Source organism: Meleagris gallopavo, chromosome 2 (genome assembly GCF_000146605.3).
Source record: "Meleagris gallopavo isolate NT-WF06-2002-E0010 breed Aviagen turkey brand Nicholas breeding stock chromosome 2, Turkey_5.1, whole genome shotgun sequence".
Taxonomy (NCBI): Eukaryota; Metazoa; Chordata; class Aves; order Galliformes; family Phasianidae; genus Meleagris; species Meleagris gallopavo.
In genome coordinates, this window is record NC_015012.2 from 90,523,218 (window position 1) to 90,531,448 (window position 8,231).

General features: G+C 39.6%; 1 protein-coding gene across 3 annotated transcripts in view; it reads left to right on the forward strand.

Annotated features, from left to right (window-relative positions):
* Positions 1-7,772, forward strand: part of ERICH1 (glutamate rich 1) — a 73,586-nt gene extending 65,814 nt beyond the window's left edge. For all 3 annotated transcript variants that reach the window (XR_004158990.1, XR_004158992.1, XR_004158991.1), the window contains 3 exons: positions 2,686-2,783; positions 4,679-4,759; positions 6,542-7,772. The gene's annotated coding sequence lies outside the window, so the exon portion shown is untranslated. The remainder of the gene's footprint in view (positions 1-2,685; positions 2,784-4,678; positions 4,760-6,541) is intronic.
* Positions 7,773-8,231: the final 459 nt, after the last annotated feature.

Sequence of the window (8,231 nt, forward strand, 5' to 3'; positions counted from 1 at the left end):
AGTTCCAGGATCACTTTTCCTGTTTCCACATCCTAGTAAGGTCTCTTAGAAGTCTTTTGAGACAATTCTTCTCCTTTTTTTTTTTCTTTCTTTTTATGCAATTTCTATCAGGTACAGTCTGCAGTAATTTCTAATGTACAATTTTCTTTCAGAGCAGTTGTTCTCCTTTCCCCATAGCAGAAATTAGCCTGATTTTCTGCTATTATATGGGGGATTTTTGCTGGTAAATTTTTGTCTGTTTTATTGTTCTGTCCTTTGATGTCATCAAAGCAATGTGGGTAGGCAGGCTGCAAATACAGAAGTAACCACTTGGAACTGGAGCTGTGGGAAATGAACTAGTCAATTCACAGCATGAAGTAAATGAGTAGTTTATGCTGTTTCATTGGTAACTCCATAAGCCTCAGCAACTGTCTCTTGCTACTGTCTATCCGTAACCTTAGATGACTTTGAGGGCTGAACTGTTTACAGTTGGTGATCTATGCCTCAGTTCATCCACATGGTATTCCATTCCTCTTTTATTGTCAGCATTTCCTACTTCCACCAGCAACATATTCCAATACAGCACCCTCATTTTGTGTTCCACAAAGAAAGTACTGTGTAATGCAACACTATGACTAACGTTGTTCCTGTTCCTTGCCTGTCTTACCATCTTAAAATTCATTAACTACCTTCAGATCCCTCCTTAACACCGTGCTTTGCTGCAACGCCCACAAAAATTTGGAAACAGTCTGACTGTGAGTGAGCTGGGAACATTGCCTCGCATGCCAAGCACTATATTCTCTTTGTTTCCCAGTGCTCTTCCATCTGTTGGCACCCACCTGCTTCTAAATGGATTGTAAGCACTTTGGGGCGGGACCATGGCCTTCTTTGATGCGCTTGTGGGGTCTAATCCTTTTACCATCGAAGAGCTGGTGGTTTTAGTTACATTTGTGTCAGGCAAAATTCCTTTGAACTTAGCTTTAATTTTTAAATAACACGTAGAATGATTTGTGAGGAAGTACTCTCAGATCTAATATCTGTTTCAGTAAAAAAAAAAAGCCCCCAAATAATCATATGGTTGTGTATAGAGGCAACTTTACTGAGTTGCTTTCTTCATGTAATTCATTTGCACACAGAGGCAGTATTTTGTATTTACTCCCATTCTATACATAGAGGTGAAGTGGAAGCCATCTGTGAGTTCAGAATCCTGGCCACATTCCTCCATCCAAGCCTATGTAAGGATGATGAATTTTGGGAAGTAGTTCTTGAGTTAAATATCTGAATTACTTTCAAAATGGCAGTGGTGGGTTCTTGTGACTGCTGCCATCACATGTCTTTGCCCCCTTTTATTGTCATTGTCTGGGGCCCTAATAATTTGCCTTCAGAGACTGTAGTGATAGGTGAAGAGGCAGCACCAGTCTCAACAGCACATAGCACTCAGCAATAGCAGCATCACGAGCAAAAACCACCAGCAGGAGTTTGAGCAATTAAACCTGTCATTTCTTCATGAGAATGGAATGAGGGGATCTGTGGCACTGGAGAGAGGCCCTGGGAAAGCTGCTTGCTTGGGTCCCCTGTCACTTCTCTTCCCAATGGCCAGTGAGTAGATTTCACTTTTCCCTATTTTTATTGTTTCTCTTCTTCCCCTTCCTCTCTGCTTTGCATTTTTACTCTCCATATTAGACTTGGGGTTTGCAGGCAGCTGCAGACTCAACTGATGGATCTTTATGCATGTGAACCCAACTCAGCATCCTTTGCAGAGCAGCTGTATGTGGCTGCAGCTCTGTGGGTAAAAGATGCTGCTCTTGCCAGCTGCTGTTCCTGTGCTCTGTCTCTTGCACACTACCAGCTTGCATTGCTTCTCTTTTGCTCTGCTTCAGGAAGGCAAACGATGTGGTGAGGCACTGGCACAGGCTAAATGGGGCCCTGGGCAACCTGGTCCTGTGGAAGAAGTCCCTACCCACACTAGGGGGATTGGAACTAGTTGGCCTTTGAGGTTCCTTCCAATCTCCAAGTATGTCCAAATAAGTTGTTCACCTTAGTTGACTCCTACTGCGTTTGGGAAAGCAGCACATGCTCATCCTGAAGGCATGGGTTTACATCAAGAAACATTTAATTTCATCATTGATTTCTCCTCTTAACTGAAATAGAACACAAGGTCATAAATACAGATGGGCTGGGTCAAAGAATTCCTCACCTTTAATTCTGGAACGGGGAGGGAAGGGTGGATGCCAGCAAGTAATTTGCATTTGTGCCTGCTTGTTGCCTATTAGAAAACTGTCTATCAAGCAACAAAGGTGCCAGTAGATGAATGAGGTGAGCAGTCTGCAATGCTAGCAGGATCCTCGTGTATTTGCCAAGAGAGCAAATTTCTCTCGTAATGAGAGCCACCCTCAGCTCAACCCAGAAGTGACTGTGGAGGGGATCTGAACTCCAGAACTTCTGGCTGATGTAGCAGTCATGGTTCCTTTCTGGGATGTGAACTTGCAAAGGAACTGAAGCAGATTTCCATTTGTTCAAAGAACTGAAATAACGTAGAAGCCAGGCATGCGGTTCTTTTAGAGACCTTGGGAAAGTCATACAGATTTTGGTGACACCTTCAGTTACAGAAAACATTTTTCTCTTTAACTATGTTGAGCACAGCCAAGAAATAACTCTTAAAAGATCTGTGGCATTCAAGGCATCCTGTTTCCCTTTTATTTTTAGCAGAAAGATGCTGGATGGGAGGTTCTCCTTGTCTGAACACCGTGCCCCAGGAAGCCCTCCTCCCCACTGCCATTCTCTGAACTAAAAAAATCACACAGGTACAAACATGATTAGTAATGCCTTTTGAACTCTACTGAAATTGTGATACTGCTTTGAATATGAGCAAGACGGGAAATTTAAAGGAAAAAAATCTGCATTCCTTATTTCCATACAAATGCAGGCTTTAGAAACCTGCTCTGGGCAGCAATCCTGGGTGCTTTTCTTGTACAGAAAGAATAACATTTGGCAGACTGTGAGAAACAGAAACAAGGAGAAAAGGCTTTGCCTTTTTCCAGTGTAGATTTTAAGCTTGAACTTGTTTGTACAGGCACAGTGACTTACATTCACTAATGCACTGTGTTTCAGTGGTGTCTCCTGTTATGATAACGTGAACCCAAATCAGGAAGAAGTCTTTCCATGAACTTCAGCGAGCTCCCCATTTTATTGCATTAATGAGAAACAACATATTTCCTACAGCTGAGATACACAACAGTTAAGATTTAGCATGGGACCTCCGTTCAAGTGTGTATTTTAAAAGGTCCAGATAAGCAATTTCCCAATCTCCTGCTTAATATTTAGATTTATGCTATAGAACCAGTGCAACTTACCTTAGCTTTTCAGCGGAGAAGACATAACTTCACTGATGCTAACAGAGTTCATATGGTATAAATGTGGTGTGGCAAGAGAAAGGTGAAATCTACCCGCAAGCCAGAGCCTCAGAATAAAGTAGCATCACTCCTTTCTATAACATTAATTAAACACCTGCTGAAAAGTAAATGAGTTACAGTAATTCTTGATAACTGATATCACTGCAGAATGCCTAATGTAGAATATTTCTCCAAGTAGAAACCTTTCATTTTTGTGCTAGTTTATGGCAGGCATGTTACAGAGCTTTGGAATGCCATAGGAAAGAGCCTGCAGGGGTGTAAATCAGCACCGTTCTGTCGAGCACTTCTGATGAACGCTGATGTGGTCTCGCAGAGCACACTGGTGCTACGCTGCTTGACATCTCCTGAAGATTTATCCTACATGTTTAGAAGTGTGACTAACTGGAGCTGAATTGTGCCTTGCTATCCTTACTCAAGGTTGCATATATTGATGGTGAAAAGGAAGAGTTTTCTCATTACAGTCTATACATGGAAACTTCTTAAAGAAAGAGAAATTGATTTTGTAGATCAGATTTTACCACCCCAGGAGCTGAACTGAGTCACAGTTAAGAGAAAGTAGTACTAATAGTAAAAATAAATATTAGATCACATATTTTCTAGAGGTAAAACTTCAGCAGTTGAAAAGGGAGGCAAGAACATGCATAACACCAGGTAAAGGAGATCGCTCCCAGAAAAGAAAGATTATTTTTAAATGTGCTTCCAAATAACCTCGTTATATTATTAACACATCCTTTCAACTTGGGTCATGGCTGAATAAAGCTTCCTACACAGGTTGTCCTATAAACGTATACTCTAAGTCACATAAAAGCAATCCAATCCTATTTGCATTGTCAGTCTGTGATACAAAATGCTGTAATGACCTCTTTTTTTAAGTCCAGTGCTATCTATAAAACAGGCTTAGGCCTTTTTGTTCTTAAAGAGGTCAGCTGTTGCTTTGCTTTCTTAATGAGCTTCAGACATTCCCAGAGAGCTTTCTAATATTGCAGACATACCTAGCCCCAGGCAAGACACTTGCAGCCTCTGCCAACACCTAAGCTTTGCAGACAGATCACATGTGACAGGTTATGCAACTCAGCTGGGCTTTATATATGAGTACGATGTTAGCATTTAAGGAACCTACAGGGAAAAGAGCATCAGGTAAGGAGGAAATGTTTGCATATGTTGCTTCTTGGAGTACTCTGGTACTCTTAACAAAGCATATTAAATTTAATCTTCTGTTTCATTTGAAGGTCAGTATAAAAAAATCCTTGGGAGTTAGTAATATTTTCTGTGTCCTAAAATTGCAGGAACTGAAATTCAACAAAGACTTAGAAATAATGGTTATCCCTCTGCGGAGAATGACACCTGGGTATATAAGGTTGCTGCAGGTATGAAAATTCCAACTCTTTTTCTGCTTTTAATTAGATTGTTGAAATATTTTTCTTGCTCAGATGGATTTTGTTTCAAATTTTTGCCTGACCAACCCAAGGGAATCCTGGTTTCTGTTGGGTTAACATTCATAAAAACTCAAAGAGGTCTTAATTAAGCTTCTGCTGGAAAGTAAATGAATTATGATAATTCTTGATAATTGGGATCATGCTGGAACACGAACTGCAGAGTACTTAAAAGAAACTTGTGTTTCTGCAGTGCCTAAACTAAAACTACTTCTCTGTCACTTTTGATTGTGTGTTTGGAGCAGTAGGAAAACATTAATAGGAATGAGAATGGTGGGGTTGTGAAGACTTTGTAATAAGTTCTCAGTAAAACAGTTCAACCAACTTCTATGATTATGACTGCAGAATCACAGAATGGTTTGGCTTGGAATTAAAACCATCTAGTTCCAATCCCTCCCTAACATGGGCAGGGACACCTTCCACTAGATCAGATTGTCCAAAGCCCCATCCAACCTGGCTCTGAACACCTCGAGTAATAGAATATCCACAGCTTCTCCGGGCAGCCTGTGCCAGTGCCTCACCACTCAGAGTGAAGAATCTCTTCCTTATGTATAAGGACATAAGGATGATAAAGAAGCCTCCAATAGTATTGACCTACCCAGGGTGGTCGTGGGCTCCGTGTACCTGGAAATGTTCAAGAAACATTTAGATGTTGTACTAAGGGGAAATATTGGTCTTATGTGAATGGTTGGACTGGATAATCTTGGAGGTCTTTTCCAACATTAGTGATTCTATGAGCTGAAGTGTTGAGGGACGAGAGTATTCATTACTAAATGAAGAAAAAATAAGATAGAGAAAATACTTTAACTAAATAATTAAGAATAAAACACTCATAGAAAAGATATTATAAAGTAGGGTATATTCCTTATTGTACACCACATCCTCATATTTACAGAGTGTTGTATTCTTCTGTTGGATAATCTCACAGCTGTTGAGCAATGTTATCTGTATTCAGAATTGTAATCTGTAGTGGTTGAGAGGTGACATAGCTGAGCTAGAGATACTGTGTTTCATTCCTAGCAATGAACTTTCACTCCTCTCTACGTACCTTTAGATGTCAACTTACATGGCGTTCTTATTTGGAATTCCTTTTGTTTGTACTTATGCCCTTGCTAAAGTAGCCATACTGTTAACCACAGCTGAGCACTGAGCTCTGATTATTTAAGCTCACACAGAGAACATAGAATCTGAAAGTGAATCTTAGATTCCTCGAAATGAGAACTTTGTGAATCATTTCAGTGGTACCATGCTTTTCATCCACTGATTACAAAGCTTAAAGAATTAAGGTTTTGTGTAAGAAATGACACAACTAGAAAGATGTGCAGTATTTTTTAATTCACAGTGTCAATATGTGTAAGAAATTGTTTTGCTTTATAGAGAATCCATGCAATTATATTTCATCTTCTTGGTTGGTGTATCGTGTACTTCCATTAGGCAATTCATTTCTTATTGTTACTCTGAGAATTGATAAATAATGCACTTTGTCTTTACTTTGATTGGCATTTCCTGCTTCTTTGTCACACTTGAAGAGTTTGTGTTAAAACTTGTCTGTTTGGTCCAGTGCTACCTGTGAAGCTAGTGAAAGATGTTACTGATCCCTTCTAGCTTTACTTTCCTGGATTTATAACTAACATTCTAGGGAGCATCATTGAATTAGGAGCTTTTCTGTTGAAATCAGCGGAATCAGCATAATAACTTGCCCTGTTTTCCCTATAGACTCAAGCTGCAGGAAAAATAGTTATCAACTCATCAGATGTACTGCTGCAACGGGCAGCCTTGCTCCTGGGCACGCTTGGGATCAGTCTCTCCAGCTACAGCACACACCAGCTAGCTCAACAGAAGAGACTTTCCGTGACCCTTTAAGCTGTGCTGAGATGTGACCTGAGAAGTAAATGCTTGTGTCAGTAATGCTGACGAGTAGCTTTTCTGTCTCCATTGCTGGTGTGGAGGTAATGAGACACGTTACAGCCTCGATTTCTACATGCAGAGTTAAAAAGATGAAAGAATACAGACTTCTTCAGGGAAGAAAAAGGTATCATGACTAATGGAAATCAGATTTCCAGGAACTTGTAAATACAGTGGATCTTGGTGGTCTCGTGAGGTCCCTTCCAACCCCTGCAATTCTGTGATTCCGTGATTTTGTTTATTATTCAGCATATACATAAAGAGACGTCCAAATGTATATAGTACAGTTTAAGTCAGAGTAGATGTAAACAGATGGATGAGGGTGCTATGCTTATTTAGCATCACCTTGCTACAGTTTTTGCAAATTGACTCCTATACAAAGGCTGGTTTTGAAAAGGACAGTCAGAAACAATACAAAACAATACAAAAAACCAGAAACAATTCCTCATGATAAGAGTCAAACCAGATGAAGAGAATCTTCCATAGGCTGTTTGTACGTTTATGTCTAACTAGAAATAAACATCTGTGTGAGTTACAGGAATCGTGCACTCTAATCATTAATATCGAATCTTAAACTTTTTAATGCCTTTTGTATAGAAATGTGTGTGCGTTGTAGCACATGCTGATTTCTTTGTGCAGCAGCAGAGATGTCTCAAGGCTCCACCATCACTACATTGCGGGAAAGGAACCATGACAGCAGTCCAGATGACTGTGTAATCCTCTGCAGAAACACTCTACTCTGAAAGGATCAGTAAAAATTTTGGGCTGAGTTTTGTTGTAGAGCCAAACATCTGATTGTATTCCTCTGCAGAAACCCCTCATCTCAAAATATATATGCTGATTAAAATAGAGATTAACCTTCCTTCCTTTTCCCCTGCTTTCTTGTTCTTATTACTCAATATAATAGCTTATTCAGGAATGTTCTGTTACTGTCGGTTAGCATTTTTTTCAACTGTTTCCAATGCTCTGTATAAACATGTCTTTATGCATATGTTACTGTTTGAAATCCTTTGTTCTCACTTAATAAATGCAAATATATTTTTTTCAGTGTTTAAATTTGTTTCTTCTGTCAACAGTATTTATATTCAACCACTAAGGGGCATCCTTCACAGCTGAATGATCTGAAGTCTTCAGATTGTTCAGCGCAACATTACAAACCACACGTGGACTCAGGTTGAAGTCCTTACCTGTCCTTTTCAGAATTGTTCTGGCTCCTATATCCTATTGTCACCCCCTCCAAGAGATGTCTGTCTTTCTCCTACCACTGTGGTTAAATTGAAGAAGATTAGAAATTGATATTTTTCTACACTTTACTAAGACACAAACTTCTTCTATAGCCTTCTGTTTATATTTAACGTTAAAAGTCACGTAACGGAATGTTCCATCTTCTGCCTCTCCCTACAAGAAATTATTTTAGAAAGGACTGTTTTGACAAAAATAAGTGACATATCTGGAAATTGTTTAATCACATTTACTGAAGATACAAATGGGACACCTTCCT